The 15,161-nt window shown below is 45.0% G+C and overlaps 1 long non-coding RNA gene across 1 annotated transcript; it reads right to left on the bottom strand.

Annotated features, from left to right (window-relative positions):
* Nucleotides 1–3,286: 3,286 nt before the first annotated feature.
* LOC140419535 (uncharacterized) lies at nt 3,287–15,066 on the bottom strand. Its single transcript, XR_011945846.1, has 3 exons — nt 14,924–15,066; nt 14,335–14,392; nt 3,287–7,247 (listed from the first exon to the last, which is right to left on the bottom strand). It is a non-coding gene; the product is annotated as an uncharacterized lncRNA (long non-coding RNA).
* Nucleotides 15,067–15,161: the final 95 nt, after the last annotated feature.

Raw genomic sequence — 15,161 nt, 5'->3', positions numbered from 1 at the left:
TTCGTGGTCCTTTCCAGTCCATTATCAGAATGTTTGTGTGATATTTTCTTACCCTCTGGGTGATCTTTCTTTATTTAAAATACATTTCAGCAGCAGGCTTACTGGTAATTTTTAAAAGAAAGGTTATTTATTATCACACTATTTCCCTGGATGTTTGAACATCTCAGTCTCTCGTCTCTTTCACACTCACTGGCACATACACAGAAATTAGGTACAGATCAAGTTGAAGCTGGAATGATGAAAATGGAATGTAGACTAATCTTTATATCGCTGCAGGCCTGTTGTCTTCTTGTTCAGCTGATCATTTAGTTGGAGTGAAGGGTTTTTAGAAACAAATAATTCTCATGAGGCTCTGAAGCTTCTTGTAGATGAATAGCCAGGAGGTTGGTTCTCAGGTGGACTTGGAAGCTGGATTAAGTTCAGTACTGTGGCTGCACTGGGAGACATTCAGCTCTGCTATTTCAGCTGGTTCCTGGTGCTTCAGATACTTCTCACACACACATTTGTTCAGAGTTTATTGTACTGCATCCCTGACAATTAACTGCAGGGTTAAAACTCTCAGACCCAGAACACCCCGACACAATAGCAGTTTACGATGCTCACTCACGCTTATCTCTGTCCCAATTCAAGCTCATTCTCCAGTGTTCAATACAGTACTTGGAGACCAACACTCCAGAGATTTCATATTCCTCAAATGCTGGTTCATCCTGACACAACGAGACATTTAAACTTCACATGTGGTTGCAACGTTTCCTTATTCAGATCCGTGTTTAACTAAATATTGGTCACAGAATCTATTATTACCCACAGTTTAATGTCCAATTCTTTTCAACAGTTACATTATATTTCCCATACCTGAGAGAGGATCAGAAACGTACAACTAATCGTCTGCATAAAGGGGCACTCTATGTTCCTCCCCCTCTCCCCTCTCAATCCTTTCCATTTCACTGACGATCCAAGCGCAATGGCCAACCGTTCAATCGCTCGCGCAAACAATAGTGGAGACAGCAGGCATCCCTGTCTCGTACCCGTGTAGTCAGAAATATCCTGAGCTCACAGCATTGGTCCGGACACTAGCCATAGGAATTATATCGCAGTTTCACCCAGGAAATAAAAGTACGCCCAAACCCAAATCACCCAGACCTCGAAGAAGTAGCTGCCCTCCACACGGTCAACGGCCTTCTCCACATCCATGGAGATGGTTACCTCCGGCACCTGCTCCATAGGGGGCGACATGACCACATTCAAAAGCCTCCTGATGTTGGACGCTAACTGTGGCCCCTGACAAACCCTGTCTGGTCCTCAGAGATCACTTCTGGTGTGCACTCCTCCAAACATTTTGCCAGAATCTTAGCTGGTGTTTTCACATCAGTATTGATTCACCAGGGATGAGAGAAATCAGGCCCAACTTGTGTGTGGCCGGCAGCATCCCCCTCAGCAGAGAGTCATTGAACATTCCCAGTAAGTACAGCACCAACAAGGCCGCAAACTGTTTGTAAAATTCCACCGGAAAACCATCTGGCCCCAGGGCTTTCCCCGATTGCTAGGAACGAATACAGTCAATAACTTCCTCCAACCCCATTGCTCATCACTCTATCTACCACTGGGAAGTCCAATCCATCTAAACATTGTCCCGTCTCCGAGCCATCCTCCAGTGGTTCAAACTTGTATAGCCCTCAATGAATAACCTCAAAAGCTCCATTAATCTTATCCGGGGCAGTAACCAGCTCTCCCCCCCTCATCTTTAACCTGAGCTGTTCCCTGTGTGGCTGCCTGCCGTCTCAATTGGTGAGCCAATAATCAACTGGCTTTATCCCCATACTCATAAAATGCTCCTCGCAAACTGTAAAGCTGGCTCACCGCATTCCCCGTCGATTCAAACTCAAACATCATTTGTACATCTTTCTCTCTGCCAAAAACTCTGCCTTAGGGGCCGTGGATTACTGCCGATCCATCTCCAACATTAAATCTACCTACCTCTGCCTTTCAGCCCTGCCAGCCTTATCCATGAGGGAGATTTTATTTTAATATTTTGAAGCGAGTTGTTCTGATCTGCCTGAAAGCAGATTCAATGGTATCTTTCCAAACATAAATACTTGAAAGGGAATAATTTGCAGGGCTGTGGGGAAGAGCAGAGCAGTTAGATGAATTTGTCTTTTCAAAGAGAAAGCAGGAGGAATGATGGGCCAAACAGACTCCTCCTTCAGCGTGTGCATCTGAGCCTCCTGCCTTTATGCAGGTTAAAAGGGACAGATTTCATTGCAGCCTCTTCCCTGTATATGTATTGTAAGAGAAGTGTTTCTCGTTCGCTCTGAGTGACTGATGTAACCGGTTGGAGGCCCATTTCCCACTCAGTCCTCCAGCACCTTCCTGTCTCTCTATTAGTGCGATGCCCATGGCAGTTTCCCAACTGGGGTGCAGGCCCTGTTATTCTCCTCCAAATGCAGCCCTCAGCTCCGTCGCCTGGTTGTCATTGACACGAGCAATAGAGACAAAAAGGTGCGCGAGTCTCAGTCGAAAACTGTGGCTCTAAACCAATGCTCTCACATTTGTTGAAGTTAAATCCATGTTATCTAGACTGGGGTCTTTATTATTAGATTTAGGCAAAAGTTGGGGGGTTTTAAAGGGTAACTTTCCCTTTCTAACTTTGTATTGTCTATTGTGTCAACCATGGCTCAGTGGGTAGCCCTCTCACCCTGAATCAGAAGGTTGTGGGATTAAATCCCAGTCCAGGAGCCCCGAGGACAAAAATGACATCCAATATTCCTCGTGCCAGCACTGAGGGAATGCTGCACTGTCGGAGGTTCCTTCTTGCAAATAAGATGTTCAACTGAAACCCTGTCTGCCCCTCTCAGGTCCTGTAAAAGTTCCCGTGTCCACTATTGTGAAGAGGAGTTGCGGGGGGGGGGGGGGGGGGTGATCCCCGGTGTCCTGGCAAATATTTATCCCTCAATCAACATCACTAAAATCAGATCATCTGCTCATTATCACATTGCTATTTGTGGGATCTTGCTGTATATAAATTTGCTGCTGTTTTTCCTACAACACACCAGTTACTACCCTTCAAAAGTACTCGATTGGCTGTAAAGCACTTTGGGATGTCCTGTGATTGTGAAAGGCGCTACAGAAATGCAAGTTTTAAAATCGAAGATTGATGTTATCTGATCTTCTTATCTATAACTTAATTGATCTCAGCCACCCCCAACATACCATTGAATAAATTCACTTTGTTTCACTGTTCCAGTCACGTTTTTAACCAATTAAAGAAAAGGCAGAATTCTCTGTATAGTAAATTTAAAATGTTTATTAAAAGAAAAAGGTTTACTGAACGACTTGAAGACATTGACGTTTACAACTTCATGCAGGTGATCAGTCTGTGGAAGCGTAACCCTCCCTGGCTCCTTCTTTGACAGTAATTTCCTTGGAACTCGGCCTCGAGAGTCTTCAGTACTTGGCCAGCAAGGAAGTCCTTTGGAACGTCGACCTTTATCCCCAAAGTGGCCAAACAGGGGCTGGTTTAGCACACTGGGCTAAATCGCTGGCTTTTAAAGCAGACCAAGCAGGCCAGCAGCACGGTTCAATTCTCATACCAGCCTCCCCGAACAGGTGCCGGAATGTGGCGACTAGGGGCTTTTCACAGTAACTTCATTGAAGCCTACTTGTGACAATAAGTGATTTTCATTTTCATTTCATTACCTCATGTCAGAGTTGGGCCTGTGGTAACATGACCATTGGTCAATTGGGTACCAGTATAATTTAATTTGATCTCCAATTACTGATACCACCTTCTCTCATTAACTTTGACAGGAATACAATCAAACTGTTTCATACTATCCCTTTACCTGATTCTGCACAATTCTTTATTCATACAGTTTTGAATGTTGAGGCTAATCAGGGCTGGAAGGTCTCGCTTGCCGGTACATTTATCCTCATTGCCCACACACAGCAATTAAGCTTTTACAATTTTACAGCAAATAAAACTCAATCCTTGACTATAACTACTGATTCATTCATTGCTACTATTTTGACCACTTTATGAGTTCCATCCTTAATAATAATAATCACTTGTCACAAATAGTCTTCAAATGAAGTTACTGTGAAAAGCCCCTAGTCGCCACATTCCGGCGCCTGTTCGAGGAGGCTGGAACGGGAATTGAACCTGCGCTGCTGGTCTTGTTCTGTATTACAAGCCAGCCGTCTTAGCCCACTGTGCTAAACCACCCCTGTGTGCTAAACCAGCCCTTTTGATCTAATGGAATATTTCCATTTCCAAGTGATTGATCATCGATTTCAGGAAGCGTAGCACGACACACACTCCCGGTTGCATCAATGGCTCAGAAGTGGAGATGGTCGATAGCTTTAAGTTCCTGGGGGTCACCGTGATCAACAGTCTGTCCTGATCCACTCACGTTGATGCAACAGTCAAGTAAGCCCAACAATGTCTCTACTTCCTACGGGAGCTAAAGAAAATTGGCATGTCTGCATCGACTCTCACAAACTTCTACAGATGTGCGATAGAGAGCATCCTATCCAGCTGCATCACAGCTTGGTATGGCAACTGCTCGGTCCAAGATCGCAAGAAACTGCAGAGTGTGGTGAACTCAGCCCAACGAATCACACAAGCTTACCACCACCACATTGATTCTGTATACACCTCCCGCTGCCTCAGGAAGGCAGACAGCATTATCAGAGACCCCTCCCACCCAGGCATTGCCTTCTTCCAGACCCTTCCATCAGGCAGAAGGTACAGAAGTCTGAAGACCCGCACATCCAGACATAGGAACAGCGTCTTCCCCACAGCTTTTAGACTCCTCAACAACTCCCCCTCGGTCTGATCTGTTTCCTTCAAAAACGCTGTTCACGACGTCCTATGCTGCTCTTGCTCATGTATTTGCTTTGTTTGGCCCCTTGTTCCGCACTGTAACCAATCACTGTTTATCGATGTACCAATTGTCAATGTTCTCTGTCGATTATTCTTTGTGCCTACTATGTACGTATATGTACGTACTGTGTACGTTCCCTCGGCCGCAGAAAAATACTTTTCACTGTACTTCCGTACATGCGACAATAAATCAAATCAATCAAGCATTTTACTTTTCTTGTTTGCCATGTTTGAATCACTTTTCCTGTTGGAATTTTGTTCCTTAATAAAATCTAGATTTGGTGTATTTTTGTGAAATAAAAATCACAAAATACCCAGAGGACCACAGGCTGTTTTTCTCCTTTGAGAGAGAAAGTGAGAGAGCGCGAGCGAGCTGACTGGCGGTGATTTAACCTGAGGGTCACCACACCTCAGGCGGGGGGTAATGCTGATAAGGCCGGGCCTTCATGGCTAACCTCAACCGGTGTGGGAGTCGAACCGCGCTGTTAGCCTCGTTCTGTGTCACAAACCAGCCGTCCAGCCAACTGAGCTAACCGACCCCCTGGTAAACATGTAATAATTCCTCAAATATTTGCTATTCCCTGTCTCCCATCAGTTTCCCAGTCCATCTCAGACAACTTGCCCTTCAAACCCGGATAGTTTTCTTGTGTCAGTAACACCCAGAAAAGTGAGTAACACCCGGAGATTTTGTTTTTTAAGTTTAGAATACCCAATTCTTTTTTTCCAATTAAGAAGCAATTTACCGTGGCCAATTCACCTACCCCGGGTTTCGGGGGCGAGACCCACTCAGACACGGGGAGAATGTACAAACTCCACACGGACAGTGACCTGGATCACTGGGTATATCCAGATCAATTAAACAAAACAAATGTAACCACCAGGACCCATTTCCATGGCAACGTGGCACGTTTTGGGTGGGGGGTGGGGCTGTTCCAAGGTGAAGTGGGAAATAAATATCTTCAAACTTCCAAACACCCTTTCACTCTGTGATCCTTGTGCAATTTGAAGCCAGGGATTAGCAACAAGGCTCAAAGAGCATCAGCCCATTGGAGGCAAAATGGTGAGACCGGCCAGTCCAGCAGAAAGAAACCCTCCGACCATCCTCACTGACCACCTGTCAGAATGAACAAAATGCAGTCCTGGATGTAGAGCAGAAACAATAACAGCAGAATCCAACCTCTGGAATCGATTGTGAAATTGTTGGTGTCACAGCAGATGCGATGAAACATGCAATCCCGTCTCACAGTGAGAGGTGGACGGCGTCTCCCCAGTGTGAACTCGCTGGTGTCTCTGCAGGTTGGGTAACTGAGTAAATCCTTTCCCACACTGAGAGCAGGTGAATGGCCTCTCCCCAGTGTGAACTCGCTGGTGTCGCTGCAGGTTGGATAAATGAGGAAATCCTTTCCCACACTGAGAACAGATGAATGGCCTCTCCCCAGTGTGAACTCGCTGGTGTCTCCGCAGGGTGGATAACTGAGTGAATCCCTTCCCACACTGGGAGCAGGTGAATGGCTTCTCGCTAGTGTGAATTCGCTGATGTGACTGCAGGGTGGATGAATCAATGAATCCTTTCCCACACTGAGAGCAGGTGAATGGCCTCTCCCCAGTGTGAACTCGCTGGTGTCTCTTCAGGTTGGATAAATTACTGAATCCCACCCCACACTGAGAGCAGGTGAATGGCCTCTCCCCAGTGTGAACACGCTGGTGTGACCTCAGGTTGGATAAATTACTGAATCCCACCCCACACTGAGAGCAGGTGAATGGCCTCTCCCCAGTGTGAATTAGCTGGTGTCTCTGCAGGGTGGATAACCGAGTAAATCCGTTCTCACACTGAGTGCAGGTGAACGGCCTCTCCCCAGTGTGAATGCGTCGATGAATCTCCAGCTTCGATGGGACTCTGAATCCCTTCCCACAGTCCCCACATTTCCACCGTTTCTCCATGTTTTGGGTCTCCTCCTGTCTCTCCAGGTTCGACAATCAGTTCAGAATACGGGTAGGGTCTCTCCTCGCTGTGAATGGTGTGATGTTTTTTCAGGCTGTGTAACTAGTTAAAGCTCTTTCCACAGTCAGTTCACTGGAAAACTCTCACTCGGGTGTGTGTTGTGTGGGTCTCGGTCCTTTTCCAGTCACACTGATGTTTCCACGGTCAGTTCACTGGAACACTCTCACTCGGGTGTGTGTTGTGTGGGTCTCGGTGTTTTTCCTGTCACGCTGATGTTTGAAATCTTTAGCTGACAGTTCGGGAAAACATTTCTCCTTCTCGATTCAAAGGCGGGAGATAGTGAGGTTCCAGGGAAGGGAGTGACTGTCAGATCGAAGCTTGACTATTGAGATTTCTGTCTGTAATTCCTTCTCATTTAATATCCTGTAAAAACAATTTACAAAACTCATCACTGTCAGTATAGGATAGAAACTCAGAACAGACAATTCTAGTTTCTACGTCACATTTTTCCTCTCTCTTATTCCCCGAAAGCTGTAAATCTCCATCCCACACAATCTCCCTCCATTCTCACTCTGCTGTATCTAATATTCACCCACTCTATTCTCCTGAAGGTGCTGATTCAAGCTGATTGACAAATCCAAGCTCACAGCTTCCTGACCAGGAGACCACAACAAATATGAGCTGCAGTTGGCCATTCGGCCCATCGAGCCTGCTGAACTATTCAATGGGATCATTGGCTGATCTACCACAGCACCGTTTTCCCACACTATCCATCATATCCCTCGACATCTTCAATATCTACAGGAGGGACATAGAGAACCAAGTGGAGTGGCGTAGCAACAACAATCTCTCCCTAAATGTCAGCAAAACTAAAGAGCTGATCATTGACTTCAGGAAGCAAAGTATCGTACACACCCCTGTCTGCATCAATGGTGCGAGGTGAGATGGTTGACAGCTTCAAATTCCTAGGTGTGCACATCACCAAAAATCTGTCCTGGTTCACCCACGTCGACTCTACGACCAGGAAAGCACAACAGCGCCTATACTTTCTCAGGAAACTAAGGAAATTCAGCATGTCCAAATTAACTCTTACCAACTTTTACAGATGCACCATAGAAAGCATCCTATCTGGCTGCATCACAGCCTGGTATGGCAACTGCTTGGTCCAAGATTGTAAGAACCTACAGAGAATCGTGAACACAGCCCAGACCATCACACGAACCTGCCTCCCATCCACTGACTCTGTCTACACCTCCCGCTGCCTAAGGAAAGCGGGCAGTATAATCAAAGACACCTCCCATCCGGGTTATTCTCTCTTCCAACTTCTCCCATCAGAGAAAAGTCTGAGAACACACGGTGACAGGGTCAACAACAGTTTCTTCCCCGTTGTTACCAGACTCCTGAATGATCCTCTTATGGACTGAACTGATCTCTTCACACATCTTCACTACTGAGTAGTAATGCACTCTGTATGCTCACCCCTTGCCTGTGCATTTATGTAGGTCCTATGTTTTTTTTCACATATGGAACGATCTTTATGGACTGTACACAGAACAATATTTTTCACTGTACCCCGGTACATGTGACAATAAATAAAATAAATCAATCAATAATCTCTCATCGTAACCTAACCCCTGTAGTCCAGGTATCGTGGCGTATCGTTTTAGTAAACCTATATTGCACTCCCTCCAAGGCCATCTTCCCGAAGGTGTGGTGCTCAGAATGGCTCACAGTTCTCCAAGTGGGGTCTTACCAGGGTTTTGTATAACTGCAGCATAACCTCTGTGACTTTATACTCCAATCCTCTAGATATAAATGCTAGCGTTCCTTTTTGATTATTTTCTGCACTTATCCATGGCATTTTAAGGATCTGTGCACCTTTGACATCCACTGTACTCAATCTCTTTCCATTTAGAAAGTCCTCTGTTTTATTATTTTTTGGATCAAAACGGATAACCTCGCACTTGATTACATTGGACTCCATCTGCCACAATTTTGCCCATTCACCTGGTCTGTCAATATCTCCGTGCAATTTTATGCCATCGTCTGGACTGTCTGCAATGCCACCTAACATTGTATCAACAGCAACAGTGAAGAGGCCTTTCGCCCATCAAGTCTGCACGAGTCAGAATCCAGGAGGGAGATTGAGAACCTAGTGGAGTGGTGCAGCGACAACTATCAATCCCTCAATGCCATCAAAACTAAAGAGTTGGTCATTGACTTCAGGAAGCAAAGTACTGTACACACCCCTGTCAGTATCAACGGGACCGAGGTGGAGATGGTTAGCAGTTTCAAATTCCTTGGGGTACACATCTCCTAAAATCACCTGGTCCACCCACATCAACGCTACCACCAAGAAAGCACAGTAGCGCCTATATTTCCTCAAGAAACTAAGGAAACTATCTGGCTGCATTTCAGCCTGGTATGGCAACTTTTCGGCCCAAGACCATAAGAAGCTTCAGAGAGTCGTGAACACAGCCCAGTCCATCACACAAAGCTGCCTCCCATCCATTGACTCCATCTACACCTCCCGCTGCCTGGGGAAAGTGGGCAGCATAATCTGCCACCCGGCTTACTCAATCTTCCAACTTCTTCCATCGGGCAGGAGATACAAAGGTCTGAGAACACGCACGAACAGACTCAAAAGCAGCTTCTTCCCCGCTGTTGCCAGACTCCTAAATGACCCTCTTATGGACTGACCTGATTAACTACACCCCTGTATGCTTCACCCGATGCCGGTGTTTATGTAGTTACATTGTGTACCTTGTGTTGCCCTATTATGTATTTTCTTTTATTCCCTTTTCTTTTCATGTACTTAATGATCTGTTGAGCTGCTCGCAGAAAAATGCTTTTCACTGTACCTCGGTACACGTGACAATAAACAAAATCCAAATCCAACACTGACACACGAAAAACACCTGACCCACCTACCTAACCCCATTTGCCAGCAGTTGATCCATAGCCTTGAATGTTCTGACATGCCAGTCTTCATCCAGGTACTTTTTAAAGGATGTGAGGCAACCCGCCTCTACCACCCTCCCAGGCAGTGCATTCCAGATTGTCACCACCCTCTGGGTGAAAAGGTTTTTCCTCAAAACCCCCTGCCCCTCACCATGAACTTGTGTCCACTTGTGACTGACCCTTCAACTGAGGGGAACAGCTGCTCCCTACCCACCCTGTCCATGGTCATCATAATCTTGTCCACCTCGATCTGGTCGCCTTTCAGTCTTCTCTGCTCCAATGAAAATAACCCACGCCTATCTGAAGGAATCTTTAATTTATAGGAATCTTAACCTGTCGAACCACGCCAAGTTTGGGGGAAGCTTAGTTGATGAATCAAGTCCTGGCGCAATACGACAAGTTGTAAGATTTGTACTATTTGTCGACTGTGTTAAGTTGTTCGATTCCTTGTATTATTCGACTGTGTATAGTTGAAGGAATTTATATCATCCCTGCTATTCGGTTATCAGTAGCACTTTGCAAATATTGGAACTCAGCAGAGATTTGCAGTTAAAACTTCTCAGGTGCCAAAAAGAATTGTTTTATTTGTAGTCGCTTGATTACAATTTGAAAGTCATTTAAAAGGCAACTCGTAGACAATTCGAAGCTTTCAGAGAATTACAGACATTATCTTTCTTTGCTTAGGCAGACAGCTCGAAAGTAACTTTTAAAAGGTCAAAGTCTGGCAATGAAACATGAAGAGAGAGAGAAAGTGTTGAATCCCAAATTTCTTTATCCGTCAGTCTGGCCTCAATAAAAGTCGAGATGGATTTGCAGGTATAACATTAGTTATTTTATTCAGCTTGCAAGCTACCTAGTCCACAGTGATACAGATAACATGTTGCTCTCTGCAGAACCGGGGAACTAAGTGAACGTCCCAGACAAAGAGATCAGTACTGATACATTCAAATGGCATCAAGTTTCACATACTCGACACCCATAGGTCATCCTATGTCCCTCCTGACTTGTTTGATCTATTCTGATTGGCTCACTTCCAATCCCTTTCTCCGGCCCCTATCAATTCAGCATCACTCTCATAGACACACCTCTTCCTGCTTTTTCCATGCGGTCTAAAATCCTTTGTCTCTACTTGCCAGAATCAAAGTGGCTTATTTCTACATTACATTAACTAATATCTCTAAAGTAACTATTTTATATCACATTCGTCAAAAGCTAATCTTCAGCTAAACTCAAACTCAAAGTCAAAAGTGGACTAACATCACTGACACAGACTGTTAGACTGACAGAACCCCCAAAGACAATAAAAAATGGAGACTATAAAGGACAAAACTGACTAAACTAACAGAAAGACAAACTGACAGAATCAAAGACAACACAGCACAACACACCCCCAAAGACAATACTCCCAAAGACAACACACAACACACTTTCAAAGACAATAAAACCTAAAAACTAAAAACAACCTAAAGTGGCGGGGAGAAACTTTTTAGTTATACACTTTCATATCTGTCTTAAGTCGTCTAATTACACCCCAATATAATCCTAATTGGTTTGGGTTAGACTCAAACACATTTGATTTGATGGCAAGCCGTCCATCTTCAATGTGCAACATCAGCTTTTCTGACCCAGCTGTTATCTGCATTGTGAACAATGTTGCTGTGTATTCAGTCCCTGTCCTTGACAATTAGCACAAGCAGTGTCAAATTATCTTGCAACTGTGCTGTTTTAATGTCACACTGTCTTTGAAAATATGTATTTGCCAGAAAAACGGACCTCAGTAAAAGTGAATTATGCTGTATAAATGGGTATTTAAAACTGGGGCTCAACATTTATGCTTAAACAGCTATCTTTTACCTATACTAGTTGTATTCGAAATACCTGGCTTCTACACTATCCAACCTCGCTTCATAACTTAAATGTTCCATCCCAGGCAACATCCTCGTGAATCGCCTCTTCACCCCCTCCAGTGCAATCACATCCTTCCTGTAATGTGGCGACCAGAACTGCACACAGTACACTAGCTAATAATAATAATGATAATCTTTATTAGTGTAACAAGTAGGCTTACATTAACCCTGCAATGAAGTTCCTGTGAAAATCTCGTCACCACAGTCCGGCGCCTGTTCGGGGACACAGAGGGAGAATTCAGAATGTCCAATTCACCTAACAAGAAGCCGTTCCCCATTTAGAAAATAGTTTGCCTCGATTATTCCTTCCAAAGTGCATAACCTCACACTTTTCCATATTCTAATACATCTGCCACATCTTTGCTCACTCTCCTAACCTGTCCAAGTCCTTCTGCAGCCTCCCCGCTTCCTCAACACTACCTGTCCCTCTACACATCTTTCTATCATCTGCAAGCTTAGCAACAGTGCCCTCTGTACCTTCTTCCAGATCGTTAATGTATTAAATAGTTGTGGTCCCAACACTGACCCCTGTGGAACACCAATAGTCACCAGGCTGCCATCCTGAAATAGACCCCTTTATCTCCGCCTGTCAACTAATCCTCTAACCATTCCAGTACCTTGCCCCAAACACCATGGGCTCTTATCTTATTTAGCAGCCTGTTGTACGGCACCTTGTCAAAGGCCTTCTGGAAACCCAAATGGATCATATCCACTGGCTCTCCTTTGCCTAACTTCCTTTTTACCTCCTCAAAGAATTCTAACAGATTTGTCAGACATGACCTCCCCTTGATGAAGCCGTGCTGACTCAGTCCTATTTCACAATGCACTTCCAAGAACTCCGTAATAATGGATTCTAAAATCTTATCAACAACCAAAGTCAGACTAACCGGCTGATAATTTCCCATCTTCTACCTCTTTCCTTTCTTAAACTGGGGTGTTACATTAGTCACTTCCCTGTCCCCTGGGAGCCCCTTGACTCCAGTGAATCTTGAAAGATCACCACCAATGGCTCCACAACCTCCGCAGTTATCTCCTTCGGTACCCTGGGGTGTAGTCCATCCGGTCTGGGTGATGTATCCATCTTCAGACCTTTCAGCTTCCCCAGCACCTTCTACTTAGTGATGGCCACTACACTCACCTCTGCCCCAGACTTTCTTTCCCCCACTCCCAGTTTTCTCTTTCCCTCCCCTCTGTTGGATCGCCCTCCATGCCCTTGAATATGGAGCATCTTGTGAAGGCACTGCTGGTAGTACTGCTCCAGTGCTTTTGAGGTGCCTGCTCTAGGCTTTCCAAGTTTCTGAAGCCGTTTGAGGGTAGAAAGAGTGAGGGATAGCCAACAGCTCATGGAAAGCAATGGCATGCACGGTTTCATCAGCACTGCCAATACAATTGATGACCTAAGCAGTCAATGGCCCCACCCCACTGAGAGCAAAGTGTGGAGGGGAACTCATCAAGGACAGAGTGTCAGTCAGTGCTCACTGGAGGGAACATTCTGAAGAACCCCTCGACCGAGACTCTGTCTTTGGCTTTAACGTCCTCAAGTCCATTCCTCAGTATCCTATCTGGCCCAGTCCCCATGGTACCCCGATCTGGAGCGGAGTGAAAAAGCCATTCAACAGCTGAAAAACAACACGGCCTCTGGGGCAGAATGAATTCCTGCTGAAATTCTGAAGCATGGCGGGGTTACACTCCTGGCATAGCTACACAATCTCATATTCTTCACCTGGGAAGAAGGATGCATGCCGGGGATCTCAGTGACACTGTGACTATATTCAAGAGGGACAAGTCTGATTGTGGTAACTGCACAAGCGACTCCCTGCTGTCTGCCACAGAGAAGATCATTGCCAGGATCCTCCTCAATGATCTCCTCTTCGTGGCCAAAGAGCTCCTTCCAGAGTCACAGTTAGGTTATCTCCCTTCACGAGGCACCAAAGACATGATCGACACTATTTGACAAACACAAGAAAAATATACGGAACAGCAGCAATCGCAGTTCTTTGTCTTTTCTGACCTCGCAAAAATGCTTTACGCCATCAAAGTGATGTTTTTTTTCAGTATGTTCTTCAAATTTGGCTGTCCTCAGAAATTGGCCACCATCCTCCGCCTGCACAATGATGACACACAATCCATGATCCTCATCAATGGAAATACCCCAGACACTTTCTCAGTGAAGACTGGGATCAGACAAGGCTGTGTCACTGCACCAACCCTCTTCCCCTTCACGGTAACAGTTGTTAGCCCTGTTGCTTCACAGCACCAGGGACCTGGGTTTGATTCCCACTTAGGTCACTGTGCAGAGTCTGCATGTTCTCCCAGTGTCTGCGTGGGTCTCCCATAAGTCCCGAAAGATGTGAGGTGATTTGTAAGTTGAACTGGACATTCTGAATTTCCCCCCAATTTACCCAAACAGGCGCCGGAGTGTGGCAACGAGGGGATTTTCACAGTAACTTCATTGCAGTGTTAATATAAGCCTACTTGTGACAATAATAAAGATTGTTATTATGGTGTTCATAAACTCCAACCTTGTTATAAGAAATTAAATTCTGAATAAAAATCAAGTGAAATCAATGTGTTAATCATAGTTAATCACTGCAGTGTTAATGTAAGCCTACTCATGACACAAATAAAAATTATGATCTCACCTCCGGAAAATTACCAGCGGGTGTGGAGATAATCAACAGGACAGGAAACCGACACCACCTTCAAAACAAAACCAGAATCAGTTCAACCTCAGACATTAAGCTCCAGTTTGCAGATGTCTTATCTGTTTGTTAAATCCATCCATCTCCCTTGATTCTATAACCATTAATACTCTCATCTCATAAACTTCTATCAGTTTTTATAGTTTCTATTGACAGAATCTGAACAGAATTGCAGATTTCACTATATTTTCTGTGAAGTGATTTCTGACATTGCTCCTGAACAGCCCAGTCTCAGTTAAACAAATAAATATCACTGATTTGGACATTTAAATGGTGACAATTGCTTTACTCTTAACTGGTTATGTAACAGTATTTCAAAAACATAATAATTTGAGTAAAACTCTGCAGAAGCTGGAAATGTGAAGTGAAAACAGAAAGTTGTGGAAATCCTCAGCAGGTTTGGCAGCTTCTGTGAAGAGAGAGAGAGTTAACATTTCCAAACCAATCTGATTCTTCTTCAGAACTGAGTGTTTGCAGCATTGTGATTTCATTTGCCAAACATACTGAATGTGAACTTTGTGGTTCTTACAGATATCTGGCTGTAAATCTGATTTCAGACCTTCCTCTGAACACTTTCCAACCTCAGCTCCAGCTCATTGTCCTTCACTAAAGACCCGGATAGAGAATCCCCGCCACAAGATGGCGGCGGCCGCCGGGTGACCCGGGAGTTGTCACCGGGCAGGAAGTCCCGCCCACGCCCTCTTCCCTAACCAAGATGGCCGCCCCAGCGCTCTGCTCCAAGAACAAAAGACCCGCTTTCCACTCCC

This window comes from Scyliorhinus torazame, chromosome 5 (genome assembly GCF_047496885.1).
Source record: "Scyliorhinus torazame isolate Kashiwa2021f chromosome 5, sScyTor2.1, whole genome shotgun sequence".
NCBI lineage: Eukaryota > Metazoa > Chordata > Chondrichthyes > Carcharhiniformes > Scyliorhinidae > Scyliorhinus > Scyliorhinus torazame.
Note: the sequence above shows the minus strand (reverse complement) of the source record. Positions and strands in the feature narration are given on the sequence as shown.